This window comes from Haplochromis burtoni, unplaced genomic scaffold (assembly GCF_018398535.1).
Source record: "Haplochromis burtoni strain Fernald_Lab_line unplaced genomic scaffold, NCSU_Asbu1 Contig_43, whole genome shotgun sequence".
NCBI lineage: Eukaryota > Metazoa > Chordata > Actinopteri > Cichliformes > Cichlidae > Haplochromis > Haplochromis burtoni.
In genome coordinates, this window is record NW_024582404.1 from 848,370 (window position 1) to 867,525 (window position 19,156).

The 19,156-nt window shown below is 40.9% G+C and overlaps 1 long non-coding RNA gene across 2 annotated transcripts in view; it reads right to left on the reverse strand.

The window, feature by feature from the left end:
* The window catches only part of LOC121811882, a 72,510-nt gene that overhangs the window by 13,522 nt on the left and 39,832 nt on the right, over window positions 1–19,156 (reverse strand). For both annotated transcript variants that reach the window (XR_006054310.1, XR_006054309.1), the window contains exon 3: window positions 17,473–17,579. This is a non-coding gene — a long non-coding RNA (uncharacterized LOC121811882). The remainder of the gene's footprint in view (window positions 1–17,472; window positions 17,580–19,156) is intronic.

Sequence of the window (19,156 nt, forward strand, 5' to 3'; positions counted from 1 at the left end):
TTGTTCATTAGCGCTGTTTAAGATGTGGAGGGCACAGGCTAATGACAAGAGGTAGTGAGGTTGAAATAATCCTGTTGTTTCTGATGCTTCCACATGATGCCCACAACTGTTGCTTTGCTCCCTTTCAAGGAAGCCCCCTATTAATGAGGATGATGGCATACCAAAGGTCCATTTTAGTGATGTACATATATCGTTGGGAGGTGGTGGGGGGGGGAGGAAAATTGTGTTCTCTCCCCGCTAATGTAGGAGCCAATTCACAGTGACATTTGCCATTAGCTCCATGCTGAATTCGACTGGCGACAAAAGCAGAAGAAAAAGCTCAAATCATTCCCAATTAACGGAGGCATCAAACAGTGAAAATCCTAGCAGGAGATTTTACGGGCAGTGCACGGAGAAAGGTCAGGCTCCAGTGGAACAAGGCAAAGTCACAGGATTTATTAGAACTAATGAGCACTTTCGTTAGACTGAATTAACGCTGGTACACAAGGAAAATAATAAATAGTCTGAGCATAACATTTGGTTTGTGACACATGTACACACACAGACCTAAACACACATAGCTGACTGAATGACCCAGACAGAGCCCTAAGATTAATAATGTCACCTTAAATATGGTAAATTTCTCAAACAGAGCCATTGCTGTAAATCAGAGTTAACCATGCAATTTGTTATTATTTTTTTTAACAATATTAAATCTACAATAGAACCATACTTTTGGAAATGTAAGGATAAATAAATACAAATCAATAAAATAATGGTCTAAAAAACACGGCTTATATGTAATTTATTATTTTAGATTATGGTTTTACAAAATCTTCTCCTACAGTTTGATTTATTTTTTATTTAAAATCAAGAGCAGGTAATAACCTGCTTCTAACATACTATCACTTTTACCATAAGAAATAGCTCGTCTTACAGTGACTGTGCTAATAATTTCTGATACTGTAAAGGATTCATGCAAATCAGTACTAAATATGAATGTTGCGTTTGCTTTCTTGGTGTCTGTCTCCATCTACCAAAAACACCTGAGCCTCCTTTTACAATTCCTCACATTACTAATGAGCTGAGAGTTGTCGAACAGAGGAGAGAGTGTTTATTGAGATATTTAGATGTGTTCTCTTACCCGGTCTTTCTCCCTGTTTGAAACGATGGAGGTCTGGGTGGAGAGCTGTAACATAGATTGGCTGTGACAGCACCAAAATGAGGCTAACGAATATCCTAATGAGGAAATGCCAGCCATGCTCCCTCGTTCCAACCACACCAGATCGCTCTGGCCCCGGGAGAGACGAGCCAAAGCTGCAGCAAAAACTCACCAAATGACTGACCCCTACTGAAGCACCAGCTCAGTATGCATTTTTTGCACACTTATTTTGTGCCTTTATCTGAAATTTGTAATTTAAATTAATTTAAATGTTACTTTAGATTTACTGGTCAAACTGTATACATATGATCAATGCACTGTAGCTTCTGAGAGGCCATTCTTTGGTATGCAAAGTTATGTTTGAAGACTTGGCGTTAGGTTGTCTTCTGGATGTTTTGGAATCAGACATCAGGGACAAAGATCTGAATTAGAAGCCAGTGACATGGTAACACCTTGTCAGTCATAAGAAGCCTTAACGTAAACCATACAGTGTTTAATTGGCAATTTTATTCTAGGTCAAAGCATAACTTACAAAAATTAACACTCCATTGTTTCTGAACTGTAAACTACTGATTGAGGCTACGTCCACACTGGCCCGGATAGATTTGAAAACGGCATTTTCGTCTGAACCATAAGACCATAAGTTCATCAGGCAAGTGTTTTGTGCAGTTTCTGAGACTTTTATATAATCCAACTTATTTTTTCACCCTCTGCAGGCCTTTTAAACAGAAGGGGGGGATCTATAGATAAAACAGGGCTCCTAAAAAACCCTGCTGTGCCTCTAAAAATGGACCAAGACTTCCATGTTAAAATGCCCAAGTATAGTAAGGGCAACACTATCCACAGACCAAAACCCTTGTAAAAAAAAAAAAAAGAAAAGTTTTAGTCTGTGGCTAATGTCGCCCTTACTAACAGTGTGTGGGGTAAAACTTGACTGCATGTGTGCAGTGAATGCCTTAAAGAAAAAACATAAGACTTACGGTGTGGTATAAACCATCCAAAAAGTTTGCACAGTTTTGATGAGTAAAATTCTTGTATTTTATTAGTCTCCTACTTATCACTTATTAAATTGTTTCTGTATTTTTGCTATGCATCTGTACAGTTTATGGTACTGCTAAGACAGTGTTTGACATCACGATGTCTACAGACAACCTTAACTCACGGCACACTAAAGTACTCCGAGTCACCTTAGTAACCTCTGGAAGTTTTAAAACCCTGTTTATGACAAGCACTTTCCAAATCAAACTCTCTTTCCCTCTCATTCTGACAAGGCTTTCTGAATTCAAGACAAGGCCTGATTGTGACGAGTGGCAGCACTGCATACAGTCATCTCAAAGGTCTCAGTGGAAACTATATTCCATTAGAAAACAACAGGGACGGGTCCCTCAGTCCCCCAGGTCCTAAAACAGCATATGACATAGAGCCTGAGGGCAGAGGAAGTAACTCATCCTTAGATAATCCACTGGACAAGCTGCACAAGAGACAGACTCGCTTAATGCGAGTGAGATATTAACAGAATCCACTGCAGGACTGGTACATACTACATTAATAATAAAGACTTAATAACTGAGAGCAAATTCAGACTAGCGCACAGCATAATTATTCAGTTTTTGGTTTTTTACATTAATTCACAAATTAGGAAATTTTAATCAATTTGCTATAATGATTTGTTTATATGTAAATTGGATAAATGTTTGACTAACACCATTTTAAGAAATCTTTGTAGCCCTGAAGAGCGCACTGAGTGTCCAACTCTAATAAAAATATAATCTACTTCTTTTTTTCTTAGTCTTTTACAACTGGCTACTTATTATGGGCAGTAATATCCATCAAGTACCACAACCAGAAACTAAATGAAGAACATAGGAATAAATCGTGTTTAGGAAGTACTTACTAGGACTACAATTTGTAACAAGAACAGTTTGCGCCCGGGTATCTGCACCAAGGCAAACAACAAACAACAAAACTTTCACAGCATGGCTGAATTGATTCCCTGGATCCAGAAGGACATTTGAACATTTTTACTGCTTACCTGGGTTTGCTTTTGCGGGGGCAGCATCCTAAGCAGACCAGCCCAGACCTACCTTTTGCAGCCATCTCCAACTCATCTAGAGGTACACCGATGTATTCCCAAGCCAACTGAGAGATATATCTTTCCCCACGGCCTCCTGTCAGAAGGAGGTTGTCAGAACCACCTTACGAAACACTCAAAACTTCCTCCTGTGGGCTTACCACAAGCAGGAGGTGACATGGGATCATGTGCAATGATCCCCAGCTTTAAAAACTAGTCTCTAAGTACTTTAAGCAATTGCACTATCATATACATGCAGTTTTAGATAATCAGGAGTGGCGAGTCTTCCTTTTAAAAGAGCTTTGGTTTGTCCAATCCCCTACCTGTGATAAAACTTTAATGCCAATGCATCTGTTTTTTCCAAAAGTCAAACAAACAGAATCACTGATTCACCTCCTTGGCACTGATGACATCTTTACCCATACACCCACACAGACTCAAAAGGAGAAGACAATACAAGAAAGACTGCTGTGACTAGTAACAAATGACACTAGTCGCACACTTTTAAACTAAACCTTGTGTATTAAAAAAATCTTCTTTGTAATGACAGGAAATTCTTGATTTGTGTGAATAAAAAAAATGAAACATATTAAAGGTGAAGGAAGTGCACGCAGGAGGGGTTTGCTTGTGAAATCATCTTCTATAACTTGTGTGCATCCCTATACACGGAAGAACATGCTGAGGAAGTGTATAGTGGAAGGAGGGGAGGGCGGGGGAATGGAAAGGTTGGCGTACGGTCACACGAGAGGCACTATCACGAGTTAGAGAGCCAAAGCTCTGCCTTGTGTAGGATATGCATTGTGGGAACAAAGATAGACACGTGGTACACGCGGGTGGTGGATGGGTGGGGGTGGATGAGGGTGAGGGGTGGGGTTCCAGTTTGGGGGACGTATGATGATGGCCTGAATTGAAAAGAGCCACCTTTTGATTTTGGACGGGCCCCGTTCCTGGCAGGCTGGCCGGCCATAAGGCGGGGTGGGGCCTGAGGATAATGGCAGCAGAAGGGAGAGGAGGCCGACAGCTGGCGAATTCTGCCCCAATATGTTTCCATGAAAGAGGCGAGGAAATTTCAGAAGACGTGATGCCCGAACGACACGCTCGGCGGCAAAAGGGAAGATTAAAAATAAAATTAGTTAACATCTTGCCCGTTTCACCCCACGATGCACATTTCAGCAAAGGGAAAGGGAGGGAGAAGGGTGATGACTGCAGTGGCCATTCGGATTTCAACAGCTCCCCCCAAAAAGAAAAAAAAATCTTACAGTTAATTAGAAGAAGTCATGTGTCACCTCCCGAAGCTTGTTCAGCACACACAGATGTGGCCTGGACTGTTTTAAAGCTCTTTCCATCATCTCGCGTTCTCTCTCCTCACTGCATGAATATCCTGTTTTCCCTTGCTAAGCATATTGCGACTCTAAAATGCAAATGACTCCCTCTTTCCCCCCCTCTCCTTTCTTTTTCATTTTTTTTCCACCTCCAATCACGGTGCCTCTAATGAGGTGTAAAATATGTGCATTAATGACAGAAAAGTTATTTAGATCTGGGGGAGAGTTAATTGGTTTTAATCACGGCCTACATCCATCTGGTTACGCGAGACAACAAACTACTTTATCCTGATGCCTCATTAGACATATTGTGGGACGCTACGACTCAAGGAGACGCTCGTCTCCTGCTTGTTTCCTTTGCACATGAGCATTGTTCAGAGGTAAAGTGATCAGGAACTGAAGATTAAACAGAGCGCACATGATATTTGACCATTTGAGTTATTGTTTAAAAAGCCTGTCTCACTTTTATGAGACACATTCTACACAAACCTAAATAACATTTTTTTTTTAATCTAAACATGATGACAATAGATAATCATTTTGACAAGGATTCCCCTATCTGATTTTGGTTGTATCACACAGCAGTGTTTAGGGCTAATTTGGCATTTTCCATATTCTACATGAACATGCATAATGTGTGATTGTATTATGTGTCTGTTATATACTGTTATAGGGCCACCACTGAAAAAGAGATGTGGATCTCAATGAAGAAAACTTTATATCAACTGAAGCATGTAATGTAACAATAAATCAACAAAGACAAAACTGATACATTGTGCTAAATGTTGCATCACTGATGAGAACTAGAATATTATTCATTTAAAGCAGAGGCAGTTTAATCCACAAAAGCACAGTAGCATTATGTATTTTTAGCTTACCAAAAAACTGTTAACCTTTGACCCCACAACAGAAAATCTTTAGACTTGACATAACATGCTGCAAAACAGTTTGTCAATCAATGCTTTTAACATCATAAGGCATCATCTTCATCGTCGCATTTATGCATTTAAGTAACTTGATGAAAGTCGCATCCCCACAACATCCAGGAATGGTCACACAAGTTTGAAATCTGACAGTAATTATGCCTCAGGGGAACATACATTTCATTCACTGACCTGAAGAGTTTCATGTTTCTGGGGAAGGGTCTCTTTAAGCAAAACACTCAGCTATCTGCTGTCATTCTCCATCCGCTAAGCCTAAAGATGCTCTCACCATCTGTTGGCAGTGTGACCATGTCCAAAGGACCATGTTTCTGAGGATCCTAACAGGCCAAGAACTAAAATGTGTGAACTGCAGGCCTGCTAATCTGAAGTGTTGATAAGAGGCTTGAAAACACACTATGTGTGACTTGCACCATAAAAACTAGGAACTCTTTGGGGATTCAGCCAAGATGAAGAGACTCAATATGCACCTCAAGGTTCTTTAAATAAATAAATAAATAAATATTACAGCACCCCAAAGCTGTCTTCGTTTTATGAGTCTCAAAACGCCTCTATAGTTGTCAGCCACGGATTGCTGGTTTAAAGATCTACAATCCAGATTTTTTTTTTAACTTTTCAAACTTTAAGAGAACATTTTATTGCAGATGGCAACTGCACGTGGGAGAAGAAGCAATGTGCAGCTAGGTTTACCCACGTGCCTCATTAATCATTAGCATTCGGCTGAGAGGCTGCTTTATATGCCCCCATGATTCACGTTGTCACTTACAGTAGTCCATCTTCATTTTATACACTGGGCCTCTAATGGGTTCTTTTGAGATGTGTCAACTGAACTGGTTGTGTGCGGGTGCAGCCTCACCTATAGTCGCATTTTTTCTCTCCAAACCTCAGACAGAGTTGCAGAGTTTTCTTATTTGCTTCATTTAAAGTTACCCTGCCATGCAGAGCAGAACTGCATGAATGAACAGCTTTCACAGACGGGTGACTAATTAAAAGAAAACCCAGGATAAACACAACAATGCAGATGCTTCCACACAGGAGCACTGCATGGTGCGATGATGCAGTTTTATCATGTTGTGTAACATGTATTTAGAAAAAGGCAAGAAGACGAGATTATTTTGAATTAAGATGGTGACAGGAAATGATCTAAGTCAGCGGTCCTCAACCCGCGGGCCTCGGACCGGTCCGTGAGTCGTTTGGTACCGGGCCGCGAGAGTTGAGGCTCAGGTGTGAAATGTATAGTTTTCAGGGTTTTTATCGGTTTTCAGCGTTATTTTGTTATCGTTTTTATCGTTAACTCGGTTTTCCTGGGTCTTTTCACGTGTGTTATGAATAAACCTTCTTTTTTTTCGGTACCGGTATTAGTTTTATTTTGTTGTATTTATCCGCGACACCTTAAAGGCCGGTCCGTGAAAATATTGTCGGGCATAAACCGATCCGTGGTGCAAAAAAGGTTGGAGACCGCTGATCTAAGTGATACTGAAAGAGAACTCGTTGTGGCACAGATGGAGGAAGTCCACCTGGCTTCTGTTTCGTCTTGATAACAGACTAATTATGTGACATATGGAACATTTTTAAGAAAACTAACGAGCAACGTGTAATCCATTACATTTTCTGAGTAATGACCCCAACACTGTTGCTACCCAAACTTAAAAGCCTTAGCTAACAACTTAGCATGAAACCCTCTCTAAATATGGTAACTTCTGTCTCAACATGCTAGCATGGCAGTAGCAAAAATTCTAATGTTGTCCAAAACCATTTGAAAGTGGTGCCTCAACATGCTATAAACAAAAACACTCTGTGTTTCACTTATCACCCATGTCCTGTAAATATGTAATCTGCTAAACGCAAAGAAAAACATAGGGAGATATGACCGTTTATGCTGTACTGCCTTATGCTTTTCTCAGTATCCTGCACACCATCAGACAGAATAAACTCCTAAGAATACAAAGTATATCTAATAGAATAGTTTTTTCCATTTTTAGGCTTTGAGTAGCTCTCTCACACCGTACATGTTTGCATCCATCTAATTCAATCTATCCAAAACCATTAAAGAAGTCACATATTCACATGATGGATACCGAGGCAGATGGGATATGTAGAAAAAGACTTCAGCTTTCTATATTTTTACTCAGGCAGCTACAAGGGCTTCTGGTTGTTGTCCAGGAATTTCTGTCAGATTAGAAAAAATATGTTAATTATAGACATCAACATAGTTGCAGGCTTGTTTGGAAAAAGAAAAGTTTGCAATTTAGTGATTTGCAAGATGCTGCAGTTAAACTAGCAGCAGCCGTGATGGAAATTGCTGTGGTTATAATTAAGAAGACCTTAGCATATTTAGCTAAATTAAGCAGTGGGATAGACTCCATATTTACGGCGTCATTTCCTGACTAATTTGCCTTGCGCCCTTATGTGAGGTGTCAAAAAATACTCCCTGTGTTTACATTTGGTTCCCGCTTCCCTGCTAGTTCAATGTGATTGACATTTCTAAATATGTTAGGCCCAAGTGTGCAGATTCCCAACTAAGCACAAATTGTACAGGCAGGTAATGATGTGTGGTGACAGTCATTATCTGCTACTGAACTTTGACACCTAATCATGAGAACAGTATGCAAGTGGTGCAGATAATTATCTTTGGGATTGTCAGTGTGTGTATGTTTCTCTGCATGTGTGTGGACATTTAAGGCTGCAGTCTTTTTAAAAAGCCTAAATGATCACATCTAGATATGCAGTAGGGTTGTGCTGGTAGATGGTGACTGAGGGTGATTCCAATCAAGGTGACATTTAGTTTATTTTCCCATGTATTATAATTACAGTTAGCTTTCAGTTAATATCACACTATAGTTTTTACTTTTGCTTTCCCCCAAACCTGCAGAATTCACACAAAAACAAGACAACAATGAAATGAACTTGTGTAGGAGTGGCTGATCAGTCACAAAAGAAAAGAGCATAGACCCTGGGTATTTTTGCATGGTGGATTGATGGTAAATTAGTGCTTAATATCCAAATGGGTGGGAAATTTAAAGAAAAAGCACCTTGATAATTCTGGTTTTGGACTGAAGGCCACAGCAAAGTGATTGCCGAAACTATGCAAGAAATATGACCCCGCAAAACTGCTGGATCACCATATTGCACCCAAGGCTTGTGGTTTTATCTTTAATTTGACAATGTGTGTAAATGCTCTCTGTCTCACCATCCATCCCATGAGTCATTTTTATTCACTTACAAGCAAATGGATATGAATTACATTTGCGTTCAGTTTATGAATACTCTCATTTTCATTGCACAACAATGTATCCAAGTGACTATGTGAAAGAGAAAAATGGATACAAAAGTAACAGAAATGTTTAGAAACCTGTAAAAGTACGAGTCTCGAAAAATATCCTTGCTTAAATGAGAATCTGTAAAACAACAAAAACACTTTAAATGTGTGTTGTTTGCTCTGTCTCTCTGGATCACGCTGAAGGCCTCCACTCAAACAGCATAAATGTTCCCTTGTAACACTGTTGCATCATGGGATAGGATGTGTTCAAAGAGGTTGAAGCTGAGGATCCAGGCAAACAGACACAGAGCACCGAGGCTGTAAAATCACAGTGGATTTTTACATCTGTCTGGCCTCATTGCTATGCATGGAGCCCCGAGCCACATTTGTCTGCTTCCACCTAGGGGTAGAGCACACTGGCTATGATACCGCCCTGACAGATTACCGCCTTAAACAGTGAGAAAGAGGCCTGCCAGCAACAGCTGTCCTTTAGCATTGGAAATGCTAAGTTCCCCTTTGACAAAGACTGAACAGGAATGAGTGTCAACAATGCTTCGCCCTGGAGTGGTTGCTAACATCTTGTAACTTCCTGTGCTGCAAACCATTTCTGTTGGATACTTTTGGATCAACAGAGCAGCCGAGTTGTAATATGTATGGTAATTTTTCATTTCTGGCCCTTCTGATGCCTGCTGTAGAGAAAGAGGAAAAAAACGAAAACACTATGTCAACAGTGCTCTTGAACTCGAGCGGTACGTTAGTCGGCTGCTATGCAAATGAGACCGGGGGAGAGGAAAGCAAACAAATCTGTTAATTGATACATCCTGTCAGTGAAGGGCCTCTGGGATTACCAGGAAGAGCTAGAGTGTCATTGTTGGATGGCTGGGACACACTGCAGGAGTTTAAAGTGCATCTAATGGGGATGTTAGCGGTCATCCTCTACAGGCTAATGGCAACCATTTTGTTGGCACTGGAGAGGTGCCCAAGCTGTCGAGGACCAGGTATTCGGAGTGACCTAGGTGACCTACGCCGACCTGGGCTTACAAGTGTGCGGATAAGTTCAACAGCCTCTCCAGAAAAAAGCCATCCGTGGCAAGACGACACTAATTAAGGTAGCACACGCAGCTAAGTCCCACAAGTGTAGCACACAGTTGGAGTGTATACTGAACCTTGTCATGTAGGTCACTTTGGCGCTTTTAGCAAAGCTATGCATATTAATGGACCTGTGATACACAGTTGCTGCCTCAGTGCTCATGGGGGGGGTTTGTATACTGAATGTGAGGCTCTTTTTGAAACATATGCATTGCAAATTGAGATTACGGGTGGTTACAGTTAGCACAGTCCCTGTGGCATTATTTAGCCATGAGAAAAATAAGAGTACACGATGAATCACGAGTTACCCATGGATGAAATGATAACAATAGGAGAAGTGTGTTACACAGGGCAACAGGATGTATGCGGGACAATCAGAGGGAACGTAAAAGGGAAAGAAAGTACCTAACAACTGCTTTTAATGCGGTAAGTGTAGCTGATGTATAGATGTGCCACTAAGATCAGTTTTGGTTTGCTTTAATTTGAGATTTTCAGCTTTTCACGATGACAGAGAGAGGGGACTGTTGCCTTTCCACTCTAGACTAGAAATGTTTATATGTTAAAGAGTTAGGATTACATGGAGAGTGCTCTTTTGGTGCTCTTTGGGGTTTTGGTCCCTTTTTTGGCCATTTTGGATTAGGCCAATTTAATTCTTAATTCTTCCACATACAATAATATTTTAGATAATGATGTGCCTCCTCTACTATACGTGTGCAAAAGTATAATTCAATTTTCCAGTTAAATTGAGACAGCAGTGCACAAAGCTCTGATCCTACACACAGATTTTATTTAGGTAGTCAATATAAATATGTATGACTGCTATTTTTGATCTCTTTAGTTTCATGCACAATTAATATACTGGTGGGCAACCTCCTTGCTTTCATTCCGAAAGTTACCTCATTGCTAACCAGCTAGCCCGGGGCTTTGATGTCTTACATCTGTGGAGGCTGACTCATTGGCCAGCCTTCAGTTCTCAATATTGCTTAGCAGGAAGGACTTCTTCCTGCAGGTGCAGACTTCAATATCAGCATCTCTCCTTTACAAAGAGTGAGGAGCCCGAGGAGGCGCTCAGTGTACAGCTGCATCTCTACATCAAAAGGAGCCAGATGAGATGTTTTGGGGATCTGACCAGGATGTCTCCTGGATGCTTCCCAGGTAAGGTGCTTTGGGCCTGTCCTACTGGGAGAACAAGCCTTGGCAGACATGCTGGAAAGATTCAAGCTCTCAGCTGGCTTGTGAATGCCCCTACTTCTCCCTGGCAGAGCTGGAGGAGATGGCCGAGGAGGTCTTAGCATCTCTGCTTAGAATACTGTGACCTACCTCCGGATAAATGGTAGAAGATGGATGGATGCATGAATGGAAGGGCTATCATATAAAGGGAGGAGTTTGAGTTTACACACATGAGCTGATGGACAATTAATGGTCTAGTGAGGAACATACTGAGCCTTAAGCTGATGATATTACCCAGTTATTCAATTTTGCAAAAAACTTCAAATGAAATATTTGAAGGGGAGAAACGTTATAAACAGACATCTTTAAACTCTCACAAATTATTTTACCTAATATTGCTGAAGTTTGTTTTTCTTTTGGCTAAATTCACACAGTAGAGGAAAGCCTAAAACTTCAGGGTGGAACATGGTTTTGGGCTAACATGACTAAGATTTGACCACAAAGGCTTTGTGTATCTATCCATCATTCCTTAACTCATCGTCCATTTAACAATGTCATCTTTTCACATTAATCTCTAAATGTGTGTATTGTTATGTAATTTTCTGTTTTGCATAAATTGTAAATGTATGTATCAGAGTTTTTCTATCATTGCGATGTAATTTAAAAAACAGACAAAAGTGTGTCACAAAGCTGCACACAAAGGTGACAAAGCACTGCCAATTTGGTCCGTGTTGTCTTGCTGTGTGCCCGCCTTTCCTCTGATCTCCTTCAGTTCAGTGGCATGCATGTGGCACAGTTCTTCAGCTGAGCCTCACAAATCGTCTGCCGCCACGTCAGTCAAGCCTTGTTTACAGATATCCAACATCCTTTCCTTCTCGCCTGGCTGACTCGCTGCAAAGTCGGTCGGGGATGTGTGATGTACATCATCGGTAATCAGATAAGTTGGGTACCATCCTCCTGCTTTCTCTCCAAAACAACATGTCCACTGAACTGAAAGCCAGAGTGCAACTGTCACATTAGCAGCCAGAGAGTACTCACTCCACTGCATGCCTGGTAAACAAACCCCGAAAGATGTTTTGCATGACAGACAGACTGACGGCTCTTTCAGGCGAGTCCAGAGTGTCGCCGAAAAGCCCCGCCACACTCTCCTCTCTGTTGTCAGTTGAAACTCTTTAACCAATTAAAATGGCAGCGCAGGGCGCATATTTGAATATGCATGAACAGAATGTTGCATTTATGAAAAAAAGGGGCTGAATCTGCTAATTATGTGTTTAACAGTCTATCGCCGAGCTGTTTCACCTTATATTTAATTTGCACATGAAATGTCCCCTCTCATGACGGCAACCTGCATTTTGATCTCACATCGATTCGTGCAAGCTTTCAAGTGTGCTGCTTTAATGAGGCATTTCATACTCACTGAAAGGGACTGACTAAAAGAATTGCGATAAAACCTCCGTGATCCCAACTAACTGTTGTTTGTCACTTTTTATAATGAGCCACAGCCTCGTTAGATTTCCTTTTCCTGTAGATCATAATGGAGTCGTCACAGTTTTTCACCTCCCCACAGCTATGTTCTCCTGTGGAGGCGATGCTAGGCGGTTAGAATTTACCACTTGATGAGTTTTGCTCTGAGCACTCTGGCAAAGTTGGACAATTATTTTTGAATCCCTGGGCTCTTTGTGTAGCAAATGTGATGGAAAAGGCCAATTATGGAGCTCGATTTATTAAAATGTTACAAAGCAGTGTTTGCGATGTTGCTGGAAACGTCGTTAGGAAACATAGGAAATGGTTAAAAATGACTGACACATGTGGCTAAGGTCAAGAAAGTAGTTTGTAACCAATTAATACGTTCATTTATTGCACCAAATTGCAGTTAACCAAAATGTTACTAAATGTTTACAGTGTCAGCGCTTCTACTGCCGGCCTCTCCGTATCCCAGCTGGAATTCCAGTAGCCTTCTCCTCTGTTTCTGAGGTACGGAGAAAAAATTCCAGTCAGATCCCGTGCCGCTTGCCAAAAACACTGCTCATCCAAAGTCATTTGCAGCAAAGTCCATTATCATCATCACTTGTGGTGATGAATTCCCTATGATGGTGGCAGGCCCGCAGCAGCCTCCACTCATAATGACATTCTGCTCTTGTTGGCAGTCACTCCCCGTCAGATGGCTCATTCCCAACAGCCAGCATGTCAGACAGTGCACACACACAATACTGGGTTGGGCCTTTACACCGTAAATGAGGGACAACAGGACTGTTGCTTGAAAGGCAGACTTCATTTCTGGTGTTCTATTCTAGTCAGCATGTTGTTTTTAATGTAAACATCTGTTACATCCTGCTATAAATATGTTTAGCTCTTTTGGATTTGGGGGGCTTTTACACTTGTTTATGTAAAAATACAGCAATGGGCAAGTATTAAAGGAGCTACCTATACATAGGGCGAGAGACGGGGTACACCCTGGGCAAGTCGGCAATCCATCACGAGACCAAAGGTATATCAGGACACTGCCACTGTTTTCAGTGCTGTTGTTCCATTTTCTTTCCATTCTGAAAGGAACCCCAAATATAAAAATTCTATGTATTTCAAACTGGGGCGTGATTATGGCAGACCTGTTAAACTCACAGGTGGATGCTTCATAGAAGGCTACTTGACAGTCTGAAGCATAAAGAGAGGCAGCGTGGAGGTAAAAGGGAGAGACGGCGATGAGCTTCCCTGATTTCACTGATAGACTAAATTAAGGTCGATGCCCCATGAAGAGAAATGGTAGAGGTTCTGCAAAGCCAATAATATTTAAAGCACCATGCGACTAAGTCATCACTTTAGAAATAAAACAGCTCCGTGGTCACAGCGAGTCTGCTCACTCTGGCAGCACAACAACTCAGGCAAAGACGTGGAACCAGCTGCTGACTGGCTCCCTCCAAAGAGAAATACTCAGAAAGCACATCTTTAAGCTGAGGCCTTATGCAATCACATTTCTAAGTATCTACAAAACTGGGTCCTCAAAGGTGTGTGAGCACACGATGGTTATTCCTGAATATACATTGTGGATTGTTATTAAAAAGTGAGTCTGCTAATTATTGTTAAGTAAAAAAACAAGAATCTGAATCACTCCAAATTAATCACAAAATCTTGCATGGGCTGTACCACACACACACCAAAGCATAATATCTGTGAGGTATACCTGTATCATTACACCTACATATAAAATCACCTGCTCTCCAGCTGTTATGAAGATGGGAACATGTTGGGCTGTAACAACTGTGAATGTGGACATTTTAACATGAAAAAAAACATTAGGGGGAGTTACTCGCCTTTTGAGTCAGCCTCGTGTGTTCATTGGAAGAACTGCAGTTTTTGGGACTTGCACAGCGGCTTCATTTTTCAGCCCTGAACTTTGCCACTTGCCTGTAACATACAGTTAATGTGTAATGCCCACGACCTCAAATTAACTGAGCGTGATTAAAGTGTGCAATATGATGAGAAGAAATTATAGTCCCCTTCCCTCTTTGGAGTGATAATAACTGAGATCGAATCATAAAGGTCATGAGCACAATGAGTTCTGGGACCACCCCTTTCTTCAAAGAACATAAAAAATGTGCAACAGCATATTTGCACATCAAATGCCAAGAGCATATAAGTCAAAATAAAAATAATAGAAAAGAATTGTTTGTTTCATGGGTTTTTGTAAACGTGTTCCTTGTTCTGTTGTTGGCGACTGTGTGGTGAATTTTAAGAGGTCTGTGGTAGTGAGCGCTCCGTTTATACTTTCATTTACTAAATTTTTTTTTTTTTTTTTTTTTTTTTAAGAAATAGGACAGGGGGAATGAATGAGAGAAAGAGGGGGAGAGAAAGAAAGAAAACCAAAGGGGAGAAGAGACGGTGAGAAGGGGGGGAGAAAAAAAAACAAAAAAAAAACAACTCCTGGGTCACCTGTATGGAGAAAAAAACAAAAAAAACAAACAACAAAAAAAACAAACAGAGGAGACAGCAAACAACAAAGAGCAACATAATAATAGAGAAAACAAAGCACCATCACAATAAACTAGCTAGTCATAGATATCAATAGTTACTGAATAATAAACGATATTGTGCAGCACGCAAGATAGACAGCGCACAGTGTGCTTTGAGGCAGCAGCCAAGAAAGCTTTAGTCCGCGTCTGTGAATACCCATGTCTACACCTGTGTGCATACCTGTGTGGATCAGCATGCTTGCATTCCAAAGGTTTCTCCATGTAATGATCTGCTAGGGAGTGTGGGGGGGCCACAGCCCCGTCCTCCAGGGTGTGAAGCGGGTATGGAGGAGATCAAAACTCCAGACATCCAGAGGCCCCCAGAACACAAGAGACCAAGGAAGACCAACAGAGGGGCAGCCGCGCCACTGTTCCAGTAAGAGCTGAGGAGAGTCCCAGATGAGGGCTCGCCCAGCAGCCGCGGAGCAGAAGCCAGGGGGAGTTGCAGTGACGCGCCCGTGAGCTCCGCCGGCCCCCAGCTGTGCCTGAGTGACCGAGCCCCAGGCCGAGAGGCCGGGGGCACCCCACCTCCAAAGGGGCCCGAGCGAGCCCCAGGCCCCAGGCCCCGACAAGCGGCCGCCAAGGAGTGAGCCGGTGTGTACCCGGACGCCCACCCCCAGACACAAAGAACCACCAACACACCGACACCTGAGGGAGTCCGCCATTACTAAATTGATGTGTTATTATCAGAGATGGGATGGGTAATCGATTACTTTTTTCAAGTAACGAGTAAAGTAAGGGATTACTATTGCAAAAACGGTAATTAGATTACCGTTACTTTCCCGTAGGAACGCTGCGTTACTGCGTTACTAAAACCGTGATTTTTTTGCAAGAATGTCTCATGACAGTGACGTAAGCGAGTGCGACGTTCGTGACAACAGCTGTGTGCAGATCAACAATGGATCAATATCGAGTGTGGAGAGAGTATGAGCGTGCAGCGTTTAAAGCGTGGAAGTACTGACCTTACTTTGAGTTTGATTCCATAAAAAGTGACAAAAACATTAGTGTCCGCTGTGCGTGGGAAGAAAACTTCTTTTTACAGCGAAAAAACCCCTAAACTTCCAACAAGCACCGAGTAGCTACGACGTAATGGGAAACTCACAGAGAAACTCGCGGATTCTTCCACTGACCGCGGCACACCTGCACCAGGGTAAACCTCCGCCTACCCCACTCCTGCTTTACAGGTGAAAATAGAGCAACAGGACCGCTGAGTCTTTGACTTTATTTATTTTCTGCTGTGTTTTACTTGCATCTATTTGAAAGAGTGAGTGTAAACACAAAAAATATTTTATTTTATGTGCTGGAATGTGCAGAAAATAGGTTTAAATGTTAAACTAATTTCTTCCAGTCAGAGAATGTTGCATATAATTAAATTTTTGCTTGATGCATAAAGTTAAAAGATTAAAACTAATAAAACAAGTTTTAAAAAGAGACTTTTCCATTTGATTACATTTTGTATGATGGATTATGCAGTAAAAGTAGAATTGGGCTGAAAGATCTATCGCTTTATCACCTATTCAGGTTGTAAATCGTGTTTTTAAAAAGTAACTAAGTAACTAAGTAATTAATTACTTTTGAAAATAAGTAATCAGTAAAGTAACGGGATTACTTTTTTGGGGAAGTAATCAGTAATTAGTTACTGATTACTTTTTTCAAGTAACTTGACGAACACTGGTTATTATCAAGAATTTGCTTTGAATTTCTCAATTCAAACAATTAACCGTGTGTTAAGCGTTTGAATTATAGTTGTTACATTTACATTTGTTTATGTATTTAACATTTCTGATGTAATCAGTAACATTGATAAAAACACCAAAATAGAATCTTAAAAAGGTACTTTGTTAGGTCAATTAAAAAAAAAAGATCAAAATGAACTAAATACTGTCTACAAGAAATGACAATGTTGTCTTTGATTCTATTGTTGCAGCAGGGGTCAACCCCCCTTAGGTGGTCTGGGGACCGCGCTAGTATTACAGTAGAGGCAGCTTTTGGGCTATTGGCCCTCCTTCTGGAGAACTTTAATCGGTGCTCTTGGAATGATGCCTGACCTTCATTTACATGTCAGAAATATGCATATCATGGTGCTTAAGTTCTTTAAACTGGCTTTGTGGTAGTTGCTGGTAGAGTACATGTCACCAGGACCACACACATAAACACATACAGACAGAGTTACAAGGTGAGAACAATACCAGCCGCGCTGTCATGAACGGTAAAGATTGAATTGTAAGATACAATAGGAAACCCTGAGAGGTGCAAAGCAAGATGGCTGAAGGTGACTCTAAGCCTGAGCTTATCGGGGGATTCAGTAAACAAGAGGCCTGGCAAGCATTGCACTCGGCTGTTGACAACCGGTGATGGTGACCAGGTGGGATATGTTATCCTAACAGTCTGGAACTCTTGTGAATTATTTGCTGATAGATATAAACAGCTGTTATTCTTGGTAATGGAAAGCAATTAGAAACATCTGCATACTTGGCTGTGAGCGATGCCTCCGAATGGCGGCCGTTGCTCCCAGGTGCCGCTGGGAAATAATTACATCATCGGGACGGGGGCCGGGGCTGCTGAGGACTGCTAGTGATCTGTGAAGAGCGAGGAAGAGAGCCCAAAGAGGGACACACACAAAAAATTATATTAGTCAAACTTTTAAAGATGTGCAAGTTTGATCATTCTTTTCGCTTAAAGTCACAGACCAGTCAGCAGTTAACCTTCTTTATTTCATTCATTTAATTTGGGGATGACTGATGCTAGTAGTGAGAACAAAAAGTGTTAGCCACATCACCTGTTCTGCTTTTGTACTGTGTAGGGAAGTATTGAAACACCCCAAAAATAACCTCTGCAACAATATATGACACACATTCTTACTTATCCTCATAAGGCTAACAGAGGTTACTGTGTGAAAGTGGCAGGAAGGATGAAGTCACTCCCCAAGACATTTTGAACAGCCCACTGCTCAACCGGCCAAAAGGATTTTAGATGATTCTTTCCATGTGCTGAACTCTGAGTATCTGGTAATGAACTCCTGGAGATATAGGCTCCCTTTGTGTAAGCTTAAGCATTTAAACATTCATTTTTCAGTAAAAATGAACAGTTAATACAGGATAGACACAGCAGTAGAGGCGCTGATGTAACTGCACTTTTTTTTCTTTTAATTTTAGGTTTGTACTTAAAAACTAGACTTAAAGTATACTGCAAAAAAGATGGGTGCTCAAAAATGCTTAAGGAATAAAAATATCTCCAAATGATCTTCATATCCTACATGTTATTTAGTGACAAAATGAATTGAGACAGCACTGGCAGTGTCTGCACGACAGGTGCAACCTGACAAACCTGATCAACATTTCTCAGAGAGCATCTGCAGCCACATCGTTTCATAACCAACCTTAAAGATAGGCGCAAATGAAAAAGTTATACATTTTGGACTCACAAAGACTTGGGGATGATCCAAAATATTCTCACTTTGTAAAGCTGTCCTCTCACCAAATGTCTGAAATTCGGTCTTCGTTGGACAGAAGCACAAGTACACGAGCACACTTATAAACACATACACCCACAGATGAAGACAGCAGACATTTGTTATGGTGATAATTAATTCTGTTTTCCCAGCAACATAAAAGATCTCTATCTTTCTGATATTTTCTTGAGTTTGAAGTTGAGCTGAATGTTGCCAAGTGAAACTCTTCGACACTCTGGAACTCCAGAGGCGTTGGCCGACACCATGACACATGGAGTATGAAACATATGTGAGAATACACAAACAAACAAATCAGCCTAAAATAATGACTTTAACTTGTTTAATTACATGTAAATGTTTCATGTCGTTCTGTTACATAAATACAATGTAAAATATTGCATTTAAGGGAATCTGGTCAAATCAAATTTGACTGCTGTACATTCACAGTTCACAAGTACATTCTCCTTAATGACTAATTATCTGAATAAATAAACCTTTCATTACTTTATACTTCAGTTACATTTTATTCAAAATTACTGCTTCATGTTTATTGAGGGTGAAACCATCGTTTTTTAGTGTGCCCAGCGTGCAACATCCTGAAAATGTCAAATAGTTTAAAACTAGATCATCTTTATTGTCCTCAATGTATTAAGAGCAAGCCAATCAAATCTGGAGACTGGTTTTACCTTTTTACTGATGATTTTT